This window comes from Zeugodacus cucurbitae, chromosome 4 (genome assembly GCF_028554725.1).
Source record: "Zeugodacus cucurbitae isolate PBARC_wt_2022May chromosome 4, idZeuCucr1.2, whole genome shotgun sequence".
Lineage (NCBI taxonomy): Eukaryota > Metazoa > Arthropoda > Insecta > Diptera > Tephritidae > Zeugodacus > Zeugodacus cucurbitae.
Window position 1 is genome coordinate 36,742,821 of NC_071669.1, and position 15,586 is coordinate 36,758,406.

Below are 15,586 nucleotides of genomic sequence, written 5' to 3' on the forward strand. Positions count from 1 at the left end.
CTGTTTGTTTGATGACAGGAGATATTTCGTCTTGTCCTCATTCACCTCCAGACCCATTCGCTTCGCCTCCTTATCCATGCGGGAAAAAGCAGAACAAACGGCGCGGTTGTTGCTTCCGATGATATCAATATCATCGGCGTACGCCAGGAGCTGTACACTCTTGTAGAAGATTGTACCTTCTCTGTTTAACTCTGCAGCTCTTATAATTTTTTCCAGGATCAGGTTAAAGAAGTCGCACGATAGTGAGTCACCTTGTCTGAAGCCTCGTTTGGTATCGAACGGCTCGGAGAGGTCCTTCCCAATCATGACGGAGCTTTTGGTGTTGCTCAACGTCAATTTACACAGCCGTATTAGTTTTGCGATCCGATAATACACCATGAAAATGGGTTAATTCGAATAATAACCAAGCTCACCCTTCATACAAAGAATACGTTGAAAATAACTAAAATTATATTAAATTACTAACGAAAAACGTCAGAAAAACTAAATTTTACAAAAGAAATGGTGCAAAGAAGTTGCACTCAGATTTAAAAACACTTTGAAATATGGGCATGGCGTCGCCCACTTTTGAGACAAAAACTATATCTCAGGAACTACTCGACTGATTTTAATGAAATTTGGTACATGTGTATTAGTCTTTTTGATAGATATAATTATATATGTATAACGAAAAATTTTGCCAAGAGAGCAGCCCCAAAGAGAGCGGGCTTTGAAGTGACACATCGAATACAGCTTAGGTAACACTCGGCTTGGTTGTCCGTTCTTGCCTTTGTTGGGGTTCTGAAATATTTCACCATATTGAAAAAAATATTGTGCCAAAAAAAATAAAAATAATTTAATTTAATTTGCGAATTCGGACTTTGTTTGTACTTAATTTTAAGATCATTATTATTTCTTAGATCTTAGATCGTATTTTTGGGTTTTGGAACATGTATATTTACTAGTGGAGTAATAGTCAATATGTGGTTTTATGATCACATTGTATATATTTATTGCTGTTATAGCTAGGTATTTAATGATTTTTGTTTTCTCAATACTTTTATCATTTATTGTCAAGTTAAAGGTCCATCTGAAATTTATTTCCATAATTTTTGTTTTACGCTCATTTAGTTTAAGGTTATTCATTTTTAAACATTCACTAACTTCATCAATATCATTTAATATCTTATTCTTGCACTCCTCCTCATTTTCCCCTTCTGCTTATAGTAGAGTGTCATCGGCATATAGTGTTATGTTACATGTTTTTATTACCGTTCTATGTCATTTATATATATATGCATATATGCATCGCCAGATCAATATTTTCAATTATATAATCTTAAATCAATGTAGTCTGATAAAATTCATGAAAATTAAAATATTTAGTTTAAGCAGTTGAGCATGTAAGACTAGCAAATAACCATTCTAAGTACCTACAAACATTGTCATCATTATCTATTCCATGTACACTCATTCCAGGCCAATAGAATATTAAGCATTAGTACAACTTTGTCGATGACAATATCTGTTATTGAAATGATAAATTACTTTTTCATGCAACATCGGTTCTGCCAATAACTCAAATTTTGCAATTTTCCAATTGGTATTGAACCAGATGGCGAGAATGCTTTTGTTCTTTCTTACACCTGAAATGCAATCATTGGAACGGAGATGCTTGTCAAAAGTATAAACTGAGTGACAACAAGTCAAATATGTACAGCCAAACATTGGTATATATGTATGTATTTACCTCATATTTTGGAAAAAAAACAAGTAGATTTGCATGTAACCATTTCGTAGAGCAGATATTTTACCAAAAGCTGATTATTTCACATTTCCCCATTTTTCTTAATTTATATTGGAAAGTAAACTATTCAGATCGATTTCAAAGTTCTGGTATATGGGAGGTAGGCGTGGGTGTGAACCGATTTGGCCCATTTTCAAAACATATCATTGGACACGATTCATGAAAGTTTCGTGTATATAGTTTTAGTAGTTTACTTACTTATTAGGGGGCGGGGTCACGCCTACTTTCCTTTCCTAGTGTCATCTTTGGTCCAAATTTCACTTTCATAGCTTAATTTACGGTTTAGTTAAAGCTCATTATATGTTTTCGGTTATCGCCGTTTTGTTGGCGGGGCAATGGTCCGATTTCGAACTTAACGTTCTTATGGTGCCAAGTGTACCAAGTTTCATCAAGACATCTCAATTTTTACTCAAATTACAGCTTACGCAGACGGACGAACAGACAGACATCCGGATTTTGTCACCCTGATCGCTTTGGTATGTATAACCCTATATCAGACTCATTTAGTTTTAGGCTTTATAACCAACCGTTACGTGAACAAAACTATTTTACTCTCTTTGTTCGGTAGAATATGAAAAAAAATCGCTGTTGTCCTACAAAACGGCAAATGTTTGATTTCCGGTTGAAACCAGTGCAACCAGTCCAACAATTAAACTGAATCTAGTTAGAAAACCGTTCAATAATTGGTATAAGTCTGTTGCTGTGCTCTTTGGTTGATTTTCAGATAGGAGTTTTTAACTGAAAGCTGGTATATTTTCTGCCTAGTTGAATGCTACACTTAAGTTATTACATTTGTGTTGTTGTTTACCGGGATATTTTCTTTGCTGATAGCAATCAATAAGCGGTTTACATTAGCCGTAATTTTTTTGCAGTTTCCTACCAAATATTTGCATGTCATCCGATATGACTTATTGTAGTAGCTTTGTATCAATAATAGAATTTTCATGATAAATTTAGTTACAAAAGATGCATCTTTCAGTTGAATCACAATTCGCCGAATTTAATCGTGGTGAAATGCAGTTTCAACCATTACTATATAGGGCTCCTTATGGAGTCGCAGAAAATCCACAACACAATTGTGGCTTTCCATTGAATTCAAATGAACGCACCGCAGCAATCATTGATACACCATGTAAAAGCTGTGTGAGCTCTTTATTGTGAGCTTTTCTGTTGTATTTGGGGGGAATTCGAAATTCCATAAAAGTTTTATGGTCTTTGTCTGATAAACTTTGTTTTGGAATACCAATGACAAAGAATATCACTTTTTTAGCCATTATAATCTCTCTTCACAAGAATAAACCTAACTCTACTACAGAATCACATGATGTTTATTGAAAAATACTCGCTTTGGAGTGCAGAGGAAGAACTGGATCATTCGTATCTATGCTTTGTACTACATGAGATAAAACGCACATATGTACATATATACTGAAATTATAAAATTTCCAATTGTCAACATTTTTGTTTTATTTTATATTGATATTCAGATAAAACTAGGGATAGCAAAATTTTTTTTAATCGATTAAATAATCAAATGATTAATTGCAAGATATAAAAAAATAATTGCAATTAATGTAAAAAAATCGATTAATCGATTAATTCCAATGTTTTCAAATAATACTAAATTGCATAAAGACCACCACCAAGTTTCAGCGCCGAATTTTGTATTATAATGCTCTATCACAGAGTCCCAGACATATCCTAAAAGAGAAAATGGCCTATATTTGAAGTTAAGTAGCACAATGGTATTAAATTTTTCAAAATATGTACAGCAATTTTAAAGTAAAAGAATTGCCTCTTGCTTGAAAGACTATGTTTTGCAACTTTGCGTAAAAATAAAACCAATAAAATATAGGAGATTATATTCTTATTTCATTGGTATATACACAAAAACAAAAACGGAAATAAAAGTAAAATATCGTATTAAAAAATCATTTGTCTTTTCTCATTTTGTCATAAATGAAAATATATTCATTGAAGTCAAGAAAATTTATTCTCTGTTCAACCAAAGTGTATTCAACAAAGTGAACTAAGTATTTGACATACTCGTTTTTGACAATAAAATAGTAAACAATTCATGTATTTGTTTACATTAACCCGTCTTTTTTATCTTGAAAAATATAATTTATATTGATAAAATTGTTTGCAGTTTGTCTGTTGGAGCACAAAACATTAGTAAATTGCTTCCATGAGTTGTTTCGCATAAGCAGAAAGTATTCGACATTTTCTTTTATTCATTTAAAAAATATTTTTTTTTTGTTCTGATATTTGTTTACTTTTGAATTTCAAAATTTGAATTTTTGAATAAATGTAAGGGTTAAATCAATGGCAACAAATATGTCAAATTTGGGTAAAAAAAAATGAAATGTCATATACTTAGTTCACTTTGTTGAATACACTTTGTGTTCAACCATGTTTGAAGAAAAAGCAATTTCGATAAACGTTTTGTTGTCAAACGATTGCGTTTTTCGGTCGCAGTTGACCCGCTTTTGAGAAAAGCCGCTCAGCTGGTATTGAGGTACCAAGTAGATGACAATACTTTTTTGAAAGTCCGTACGGTTTTCATTTCTTCCCAAGCATCAATAGTGTTTCGAAGCTGAAGGGCTTTCATTAATTGGTCATTAATGACTGATGCGACCAATTTCGACCCTTGTACGCTAACTTAGATGAGCATAAAATGTATTAAATTTCAAAATGCTGTTTGCGATTATTTTGCAATTACTCGAGTAATAGTCGAGTAATTAGAAAAGGTGTTTCGATGCAATTATATCGTAAATTGAATGAAAAAAATCAATTAATTTAATCAAATGATTAATCGTTGCCATCCCTAGATAAAACGCACATATGTAAATATGTATACGATGCTCCAGCCTTCAAATTCGTCAGACATGCCTCCGTTTCACTTTTTCTTATTTCCAAAAACTGAAGAGAACCTTAAAGAACCGTGTAGATGAACTCGGTGAAAAAGCTAACACTATCCTCAAAATCGTGTTTGAGAAGTGCATCGAGGATTTGAAGAAGCGATGGCATAAGTGCATAATATCGAATGGGGAATTTTGAAGGCGACAGCATTGATGTAGACGGACGAACAAATGGTTTTTTTTTTCAAAATGTACATAGATATCTAGATTAAATATTGGAAATCTGGTCCATGTTTGACCAGTATACGGAACACAATTTTCCGCAACTCTTGGTTGATTTTACCGGATATATGTATTTGTATTGGTCGATGCTAGAGAAACTACTTTTATTAACTATAACTTGTTTGTGTTAAAGCGGTGAATTTAATATTATCACATGCAATGCATTGTCTCGGAACGATTTATGCGCCGATTAAGAAAACAGTGTTGACCAAAAACAAAAATATCCAGCACGAGTTTAGTGAATGCCAAATGTTTAAAAAAAACAGAATTGTGAAAAATTGATGGCTCACTTTAATCACATTTTTCATACACACAACTAAGCAATCAAAGTGTGCTCACCGTATCAGAACATATGTAGTACGTATTTAGGTATGTAAATTGGGCTTTATATTATTTTAATACGTGAAAAGTTTAGTATTTTTCACATATTAATAAATACAAATTGGGCTCACACTTCTGTCCAAAAATACAGCGCTACTCGCTCGTAGTCTATTTCGCGAGTTTTTTATAATTTTATTTTTCAATTGGGAGAGCAAAAAGCGAGAAGCATAAATAATCAAGCAGATAACTTGAAAAAAATTCATAAATAAATACACGAATATGAAACAGAAAAATCGTTTATAAATAGAAATTTGCACGACTTTGGCTTTTGGTTGTCTGTTGACACATGGACTCACGACACTTGGGTTTTAAATAAAGCATGCGACATTTTGTGTATTATATATACGTTTGTACTATTGAGCGAATTATGTATGTATGCTTGTTTATATGCAAACGCATTTAATATTATCAACATTTACAACAATGGGGTAAAGCAAATGCGGGTATTTTTTATGAGAAAATACGATAAAATGCTGTTCCCCCAACAAGGATCAGTACACCTTGAAATTAACAATCCGAATACAAAATGAACTCGTTGTAGTACTTTTTATTGATAGTGGTACTTTGAAAGGCTAAATATTTTTTTCGATAAACAAAATATTCAGAGAACTAGCATAAACTTTATCAATTGAAGTCGCTAACTCAGTTGTTGCTTTTGTGCGTAATTTTTTTTTAAACTGAAGAGAATCGATATTATACAAATGGGCATTTCCGACAGAAGGTCCATCACTGACAAAATATTAAACATTATTAGAATTAAAAGTTTTTGCATATTTTCATAGTGAAATATTTAAATTTACTTATATTAAAATAATTTTCAATTAAATCATAACACTGTGATAGTTTTTTTCCAAAAAAAAAGACAAGACCAAATTCGACGGTTTCCCCCTATTTCGGGTCCTACGAATCGAACTGCATCATTACTTTTTTGAGTTACAATCATGGTTTCATAGAAAATTTTTTTTTGAAGTTTTTCATCAAAGTGGCCCATTGTAAGAGAAAGGCACTTTTTTCTTCGGTCTCTAACTTTTTTAATGTTGACTTTTTTGGTAAACTTTCTTTGACAAAGCTTCTCAGAATAAGTCTGTCTTTAAGTTCTTAGAGGACTGTAAACCCCAAAATCAATGCTTTTTGTGTCCTTATAGCCAATATGTCGAAAAAACTGAAATTTAATCCATTTTTTTTAATGTTTTTGCCCTCAGGTTTCGTCAATATTTTAATTTACCCTTTGATACTTATACATTAAGTGACATCTTGTAATAGTAAGAAACTTAAGCAAAGACAACGTTCTGAGAAAACTAACCATTAGAAAAAAAAACTTAACAAAATTTGTATTTTTTAAAAAAGCTACACTAACTATGTTTGTATGCTATTTTATTCTTTTTGTATCTTATAACTGTTATCAATAAGTATCATAAGTTTGTACACAATATTTAAATTAAATTTAATAAGACATCTATCAATGTCCAACACAAATCAGCAAGCAACGAGTCAAGCTTTTTTCCGCTGTACCAATGCTCAAGGGGGCGGCGACTTGATGAAATCTTTCTCCATGCTCATCGGATTCAGTCGGAACTTGCTGCTCAAAATGGTCCTTGTGATGGTGAAAGAAATAAATTTTTAAGGACATATTCACACCTATTTCTTCAAAAGCGTCTACCATGTCATATACATATTTTTTCCAATCTTCAGACCGGTGCATTCCTAAGCAATAGTTTATAATGTGATGGGGTGTCACTTAATGTATAAGTATCAAAGGGTAAATTAAAATATTGACGAAACGTGAGTGCAAAAACATTAAAAAAATGGATTAAATTTCAGTTTTTTTTACATATTGGCTTTAAGGACACAAAAAACATTGATTTTGGGGTTTACAGACATCTAAGAACTTAAAGACGGACTTATTCTGAGAAACTTTGCCAAAGAAAGTTTACCAAAAAAGTCAACATTAAAAAAGTTAGAGACCGAAGAAAAAAGTGCCTTTCTCTTACAATGGGCCACTTTGATGAAAAACTTCAAAAAAAAATTTTCTATGAAACCATGATTGTAACTCAAAAAAGTAATGATGCAGTTCGATTCGTAGGACCCGAAATAGGGGGAAACCGTCGAATTTGGTCTTGTCTTTTTTTTTGACTATCACAGTGTAATCAATTACCAGATATATGAAAGCCAAGTCGCATAGGAGCTAATTTTTTCATTTCGATATTTCTACTGCCTTTTTTTTATAAAATTATAAAGGAAACATATTATGCAGTAAAGCCTTTGTAAGGGTATAAAGAGCAATATGAAATGCATAATAAAGTATGCGATTGCAAATAACTGTAAGTTTTTGTTCTCTTATTACCTTTTATTTTAATATCCCGTGAGACATCAAAAAGTAACACTTATTACCACTCTATCGGAAATATAAGCAGAAAGCATCAAGCCCGGTTTGGTTTTATAAAATAATTAAAATGCTTTTCATTAGAATGGATTTTTTTTACAAGGAGCCGTCGATGCAGTGGAAGCAGTTATCAAAAGGAAAGTCTGGCAGATAACGAAATCCAAAAATTTGTTTATACCCGAGGCATTTTCATATAATCAATGTGCACAAAATAGTACAACTGGGGTGAATTGAAAATCAATAATTATTATATAATTTAGATAAAAAATGGTTAATCCCAGTTGCAAAGCTGTAAAAGCTGCTTCATATTCATAATTCTATTTTCATTTCATTTCATCCTATAGAAAAGTTTTGTTGTGTTTCTCGTTTGATGTTATTTAAAAATAAATACATTTACTACTTTTTAAACTTTTTTACTTTTCTCGTTGTTCAATAATTCCGTATTATAACAAAATAAACAACATAAATATTATGATGGAAAAAATGTCCCGTGCGAATGTGGTTAATAATAATTCTCTTATTATTGACCAGAATTCATTCAAATGGCTAAGATTTATTATAATATCCGACAAATAATCGGATTGATCAAGATGAAATTATGTAAGCATTTAAGTTTTTAAGAGTTGTTATGTGTTTTGAGTGATGAATAGTCAAGTAAAGGATAACCTTAAAAAATTAAAATTATATTTTGAAAAGGATACCACACAATAAAATAATAGCAATGAATATAAAACTAACCGCTCATTTCGAACATTGAAGTGTGGCTATGGCTGGCTCACTTTTACCACGCTTGGCCAATTTGAACATATTGACTTTAATCATTCAATGAGGAAACCAAATCCGTTTACATTAGTTAATTAAAAGTAAACATTAAATGAAATAGTAAACATTTTAACGAATTTAAGTAATGATCACTCCTACGAACGGCAAAAATTTGTATTTTCAAGCAGTGCCGCAAAAAGTTGATTATCAAGCCGAAGGCCTTTGTGATTTCCAAAATCAATAAAAATATTCCGCTGATAAATCGCAAAAGCGCGATAAATATTATGGTCCCAGCTGTACTTGGATTTGCATATGTACACGCGTAAGTACACAAGTATTTCGAAATGACAGAAATGACAGTGTAAGCATGTCAATGGCAAGTCATTTGCCGCCCCTTCAAAACAATATGGCGCAGCCTTCGAACAGTACACAAATACACAAAAGTGGGGGTGGGGAGGTATGATGAGAAGTAGGAAAAATATGACGGAAAATATTCCGATTCGAATGCAGTAAAAATTAATGTCCGCAAGGTGCTAATATCTGCCCCAATTAAAGGCAGGCAATTATGCCGAGCTGCTGACGGTGGTATTGTACCTACCTTGCTATTGTTTTGCGCCTTTCAAACACAATGGTGGCGTGACAACGCCATTAGAACAGCACGAAAGTAAGCAGGATACACAAGAATGCCGCAGGGGAAGTCATTAGCACTTAGCACAGTTACTTTTCGATTTTTTTTTGCTTTTTCCACGCTTTTGTTTTTATATTTAAATCGCGAGCTGTTCGCTGTTGTTGTTGCTTTTCCACAGGAAATACAATCACTTAAATATCTATTTCTTTGCCGCTCTTAGCACGCTTTCCTGTCTTCGGGCATGTAGAAATGTGTAGCGGTACTAATGCCTTTCTTAGCACTCTTCAACACCGTTCACTGTTAGCCGAATAAAAACATAAATATATTGTGTTTTCAAATATACAATCACCTAAATTATATAGAACATTAGTGTGTTGTGCCTACATACATGCACTACATACATAAATACTATACAGAATTCTACACTAATATTCACCGTTGGGCACTCTACAGACTCACTCTGCGATCGCCTCTTTGCCTTAATTTCTGATACTTTTTTGTAGCGCTAATTTTTTAGTATTTTCGTGTTTTTTTTTTTTTTGGTTTTCGGTTTTTGTGTTTTGCGCGTTTTTGCCTCACCAATTTCAGTTCTGCTAAAACACACACAAAATGTTTTGACTAATTTACTAGATAAAGACTTGGTGATTTATAAACACATTTTCAATAAGAATGCTTGCTTCCCTACAAACATACATACATACATAAGTAGATATATGTTAAAAAGTATGTGTGTTAATAAATATTTTTAATGTGTACACGTTTCTAAATTATATTCTACACACGCGCGATTATAATCTTTTTTTGAATATGAGTGTATTTATTTAACATTTTTATATGAACTAAAATTATATTACTTTGATTTTTTCCGAAATGTAAAAAAATGCTAAAAATTTTCAGAATTTTCCATTTACTAAACAATTCGAAAGATATACGAAATATATATTTTTTTAATTTGCGGGAATGATTATCCACTTGTAGATATACATTTGTACATATATCCGCACACACTTGCATAGAAACACATAAAGCTTATATACTTATATATATAAGCATATGTACATATATGTATGTACGTGTATGCATGGGTTTTCATTTAATTTGATTTTCTGCTGCTGCTTAATATTATTATTTCTTATTTCACTTTTATTGTTGTCTTATTTACGCCGCACGACATTTCACTTTTTCATTTTTTTATTTTTTTCAGCATTTATCAGCGATAATTTTATGCATATAGGTGAGTGTGTCGGTGTGTGTAACCACACATAACATATATATATGTGTATATGAAAATATTTATCCACTTGTGTACATCAATCTATGATACATATGTATACACTGGTCATCAGTTCTTTGAGCTTTTTAATTAACTTACTCAATGCCATGAACACAAGATTATATTGTATTATATTGAGTTAATATGAATTTATATCACAACTCAGTACAGTTACAATATGCATTTGTGCCATATAAGCACATTACAGCTTTTTGATAAAAATTTTGCGCTGACATTCACTGTGATTTCATATATCATCGATAACAACCAAAAAATCCCTTTAATAGCTCCGTAAGAATTTTCTGCGATCTCTTCACCTACAAGATTGCACGTCCGCCAAACACCTCTGCGACAACTTCACTGCCAAAATCACACCACATTGACCACAAATCTCAAACAACGCGCACCGTTGACTTATGGGCGCATTAATTGCCATAGCTGGTCGCCAGCTTGGGCTTTCCTCATTCCACACGAATTTAAATAAACCCTCCTTACAACAAACACTGGCAAAGCAGCCTCACCAACGCGGTGCACCTCATTTCTCGATTTGTTTTTGTTTGCGCGATTTTTCACTTACCAAATGTCACAGCACTCAAACGTGAAACCACAAGCGTACCCTGAAACCACGAGTCACAAAAATATAATTAATTTCTTTGTTGCTTTTCGCACACTAACACTCATGCACACAGTGGTTCGTTGACGCTTTTCCGCTTCGTTTTTGATTTTTTTGTGCTTTTTTTAGACTTTCGAACAACATTTTTCGACCAAATTCACTTTTTACAAAGCTCGCAAACGAACCGTCGCTGCCGGAGGTTGGAAACCAACTGATGACAAATACAAATTCGAAGATCCTTAACAGCCGGCACTTGACTGCGTAGATGTGTGTACCGAGTTGCTCTCCCATTGTTGGAGCATAGCGCAACCGCCATGGGGGTTTGAGTGGGGAAAGATAAATTGCGTACGAGTGCGCGAAGTTTTCAAATAAAATCAGTGCGCTTCCATGTAAAGGATTTCTATTTATGAATCATATTAAATGCCGGGCATGTGTGTTATTCTTGCAATTCTGCGCCTCAAAGCCGATAGACTAAACTTTTCTACATAATTTAATACATCTTTGTGCTCAAGGATGATAGTGGCGGAATTTCGCTACATAACCCTTTAGGTTCGCGTTTAAAAGAAATGACGTAATCAACGGAAAGAAAACTAAACAAATAAAAAAGATCAATGGACACACTAAAATTAGTGAAAAAATCAATGGACACACCAAAATTGTCAGAAAAATTATGTAGTTATTTCCTATGTTGCCTCTTCTCTTCCTGAGGGGGGATCAATAGATGTATAGCTCATATTTTTTCTTCATATTAGTCACACTATTTATATATTTACACATAATGAACCCACTTCACATTTTTTACCGGGCGCCTCTTTTGCGGTGACATGTGCTTTTCACTATGACGTCATTGTTGTGTGTTGCATTGAATAGTTGTTCATGGCAGGCAACATTTTCATTGAGTAAGATTCGGCATGTGCTGACTCTCTCTTGCTCTCTTTCTCTCGCTCTCTCACTGTTTTACATGAAATCAGCTGTTCTGAAATTTCATTCATGCCTCCAAACAACACTTTCGTAATTGCCTCAGTGTCGAATACTATGAATGTTTATACTAATACTAGGGCTGTTCAGAAACGACGCGCTGAAAACATGTGACATCATTTTGTGAGCAGTAGTTGATTAAATTTGTTCATATGACATAATCTAAAACTAAAGAAAATTTTATAAAGGGGTTTTCAATAGGGACGCTACAAAAGTAGATCGATAGGGACAGCAAACGACGTCATACTATTTTTCCCGACATTTCTCATCAGCAAGGTTTGCCATTTCATCATTGAAAGATATACGATCCAACAATGAGTCGAAATTATTAAAATCTACTACCAAAATTCGGGGTCAGTGGCCTCAACTTTAAGAGCGCCACGTCCAATTTATATTCGTCGTAATCAGAACTATTAAATTCTGTGCAACATTTTGTGAGAGTACAAATATTTAAAGCAATGATTCTTGTACCAATTCTAATGAGATATTGTTGATGGGAATATATAATTTGACTATCACTTGGTTGTCTCATACATAAATTGAATAATTTTTGATTCAGTTCATGAAATTATACAAAATTGTTCATAAATTTGAGCAAAAAAATGCATTTGAGTAGCTGCTGAGTCTCTTGAGGCGTTCCAAGAAATGGCTCATATTCCTGTGTAAGAGCTTTGCAAAAAAAATTTTACGAAATATTCACAGTGCTTAAGTAAAGCAGAATTTCTAATTCAACCAAATTTTCTCTTTTGGGCTTAACATTTGCTCCACATATGTAAATTTCAAATTTGTGCTGCGTACGAAAAAGAATTTGCAAAATTATGACACACGACCACAAGGACATACACACAAACATACATACACATGCTCGGTTCACCTGTTGATCCATGAGAAGCAATCTACCGTTCAGACTGTCCTCTGCTAAAATTGCGTTACAATCTCCATTTCAATTCTGTGACCAATATCAGAATTTGTGAGGTGCCAAAATAAGTAGACTTTTTCTGTAAAATTGCTAAATACAGTAGAACTTCCCCAACTCGAATCACCATAATTCTCAAAAAAACTTCGAGTTATAGGGATTTGCATTAAAACATAAATTTTTCAAAAAGCTGTAAAATATAGATTTATACTCAGTTTTATTTACACGTTAAAACATTATTCTGTAATTTTGTTTGTAGCACTTTGCTATTATTGGGCTCTGGACGAATACATATGTAAGTGTAACTTCATATTTTTTGTTCGCCTCCAAAGGAATCTTTTAAAATTGTGTCTCGATAATAAAATTTAAAATTTTGGATTATGCCCAGGTCGAAAAGTTCGATTTATGGAATTAAAATTGTATGAAATTCAACTTATATTGCCAATTCAAGAGTTCAAGTTATGGAGAACCTCGAGTTATAGAAGTTCGAGTTATCCGAGTTCTACTGCATTTTAAATGGGACCAAACAAAAGTCTCCATTTGCAATAAAGGTTTTGTGGTTGTGTTTCGGTGGCCTGTTAACAAAAGGCACTTCGTTGTAGTTTGGAACACCTTCTCGCTTAATAATTATAGAAATGTGTAGTTGTATAGCACACATCTGATATAAAGTGAAGATCAGAATGAATCAAAATTAAATATAATTGCGAGTAGAAAGAAGTTCATAGTTCACCCATCCCAAGCATAGGGACAGGTGTATAAATGGATATATACATATATTTTACTTGTTTCTATTACGTTTTCAAATTCCTTGCACATGTGTACAAAAAATAATAGTTCAATCCACAATACATAGTTTCTCTAAGAGTACAAAGGAATTTTGAAAATAATGTGTTGGACCGTTTCACTGGCTTGAATTGCCTACTCTTTTTTTACTGGGGAGCGACATTTCTCGTAATGACAGGGTTTTTGGAATCTTTGAAATGCTCGTTAATAATAAAAAGCAAAACTTAGATTTCACAGAATACATAATGACTTTCGAACAGCTGTGTCCAACCCTTTAGCTGAGTAAATAAAACTTGATAAAACATTCCAAATAAATTTATGAGAAAAAATTGAAATAACAAAATAACCAATCCATTCATCAACATATAAAGTAGTACATTCTTGAATAGATGTCGAATGCTTTATGACAATGTGACGTGATGTTGCGCGTGGAATTTGGTTTGAGAAAAAGGGCGTTCTCATTCTTGTACATTTCTTTACGCTCATTTACAATATGACAATCTGCTTTTAAAGTTTGGAAATAGGTGAAATCTGTTTCCGACCACGCCTACTTTCAATACAACACAATGTTGATTCAATCTGATTTGCTCACTACAATACATATATACATATATATCAAGCACTCGTGAAGATATCGGAGCAAATAATTGCATATATACTGTACAGGAGGTATGGCAACGATCATCTAAAAAATGTAGAATTCAGACTATAAATTTTCAAGCCTCAACACCGACCATGAAGACCTCAGTGCCGAAAATATCGGTAGATCTATCTGTTATTTTATAGAAATAACAAACAAAAAAGTAAATTTAAAAAATATGTTTCTTCTTATAATGTGGTCCTGTGTGGAAATTGGGAAAATACTTCTCCTAGCTCCCATATAAACTTTCGGAGGTATTTCTTATATACATATATCTTATATTAATACTAGCAGACCCGGCCACACGTTGTTGTGGCTAAGCATGATGACAACTCACACTACTTTTAATTGCAAAGTGAGTGGTGATAGTACAGGCAATTTTAAGTAGTTTGGGATAATTGACTACGTCATCCTGGTTTGTAGCTGTGTCAACTCTCCTGGACCGAAATTCTAAATTGTCGCATTAAGATCATCGATATCTTTGTTTTTTTACCACCAATATAGGTTATTCAATCAGACATTTATGGTTATCATATTGAGGTTTAATGTCAGGAAAACTTCTCTTTCAAGTCAATGAAGTGACAGAAATCTGTTGGAAATGCTATTAATCCATCGAGGTGTCAACTGCGACCCTACCATTTCCAACTGCTTCTTCAATCGCAATTTGATATTGTTGCAAAATCATTCGTATGCTAGTTGTTAATTGGCGATACTTTATGTGTCGTCACAAATTAAAATACTTTAGGCATGCGATTAGCCCGTCAGTAACAGTTGGTCCAGGAATAATTGGAAGAGTCTGGCGTAAATCACTTGTTAACAGAATCCTGGTTCCACCAAAAACGTTTATCGACAATCAAGATCTTTTAAAGTCCTGTGCAGTACCTCCAGCGACTTCTTGAATATTTGGAAAATCTTCGTTATAGCGCTATTTTTGGCGATTTTGCCGACTGGTGTTTCGTTCATTTGTAATTTAGGAGTAATTTCAATGTGAAATGTGCCGTTGATTTGCCTACTAACAGGTGCTTATTCCCGTTAACCTTGGAAACCTTGGAAACTTGGTGAAAATGAGTGAAATTGGTTCTGGAATTACATCAGCCCTCATATACTATATATGATGATTTTCTATTGGACTTTATGCCGAATATATAGGTCATATTGTGTGTTATCTTAATAAAATTACATCAATAAATTGCGAGAGTGTAAAATGTTCGGTTGGACGTGAACTTAGCCTTTCCTTATTTTTTACAAATTGTTTTGGGCCATCGACACAACCTTATACAATAGAACAATAACAAAAATA

The 15,586-nt window shown here is 33.1% G+C and overlaps 1 protein-coding gene across 6 annotated transcripts in view; it reads right to left on the reverse strand.

Annotated features, from left to right (window-relative positions):
- The window catches only part of LOC105211552 (FMRFamide receptor), a 49,246-nt gene extending 38,054 nt beyond the window's left edge, over positions 1–11,192 (reverse strand). The window contains exons 1-2 of one of the 6 annotated variants that reach the window (XM_011183048.3): positions 10,934–11,192; positions 9,054–9,380 (exon numbers count right to left, since the gene is read on the reverse strand). The gene's annotated coding sequence lies outside the window, so the exon portion shown is untranslated. The other 5 variants (XM_029039800.2, XM_029039805.2, XM_029039804.2 and 2 more) reach the window with 5 other exon arrangements.
- Positions 11,193–15,586: the final 4,394 nt, after the last annotated feature.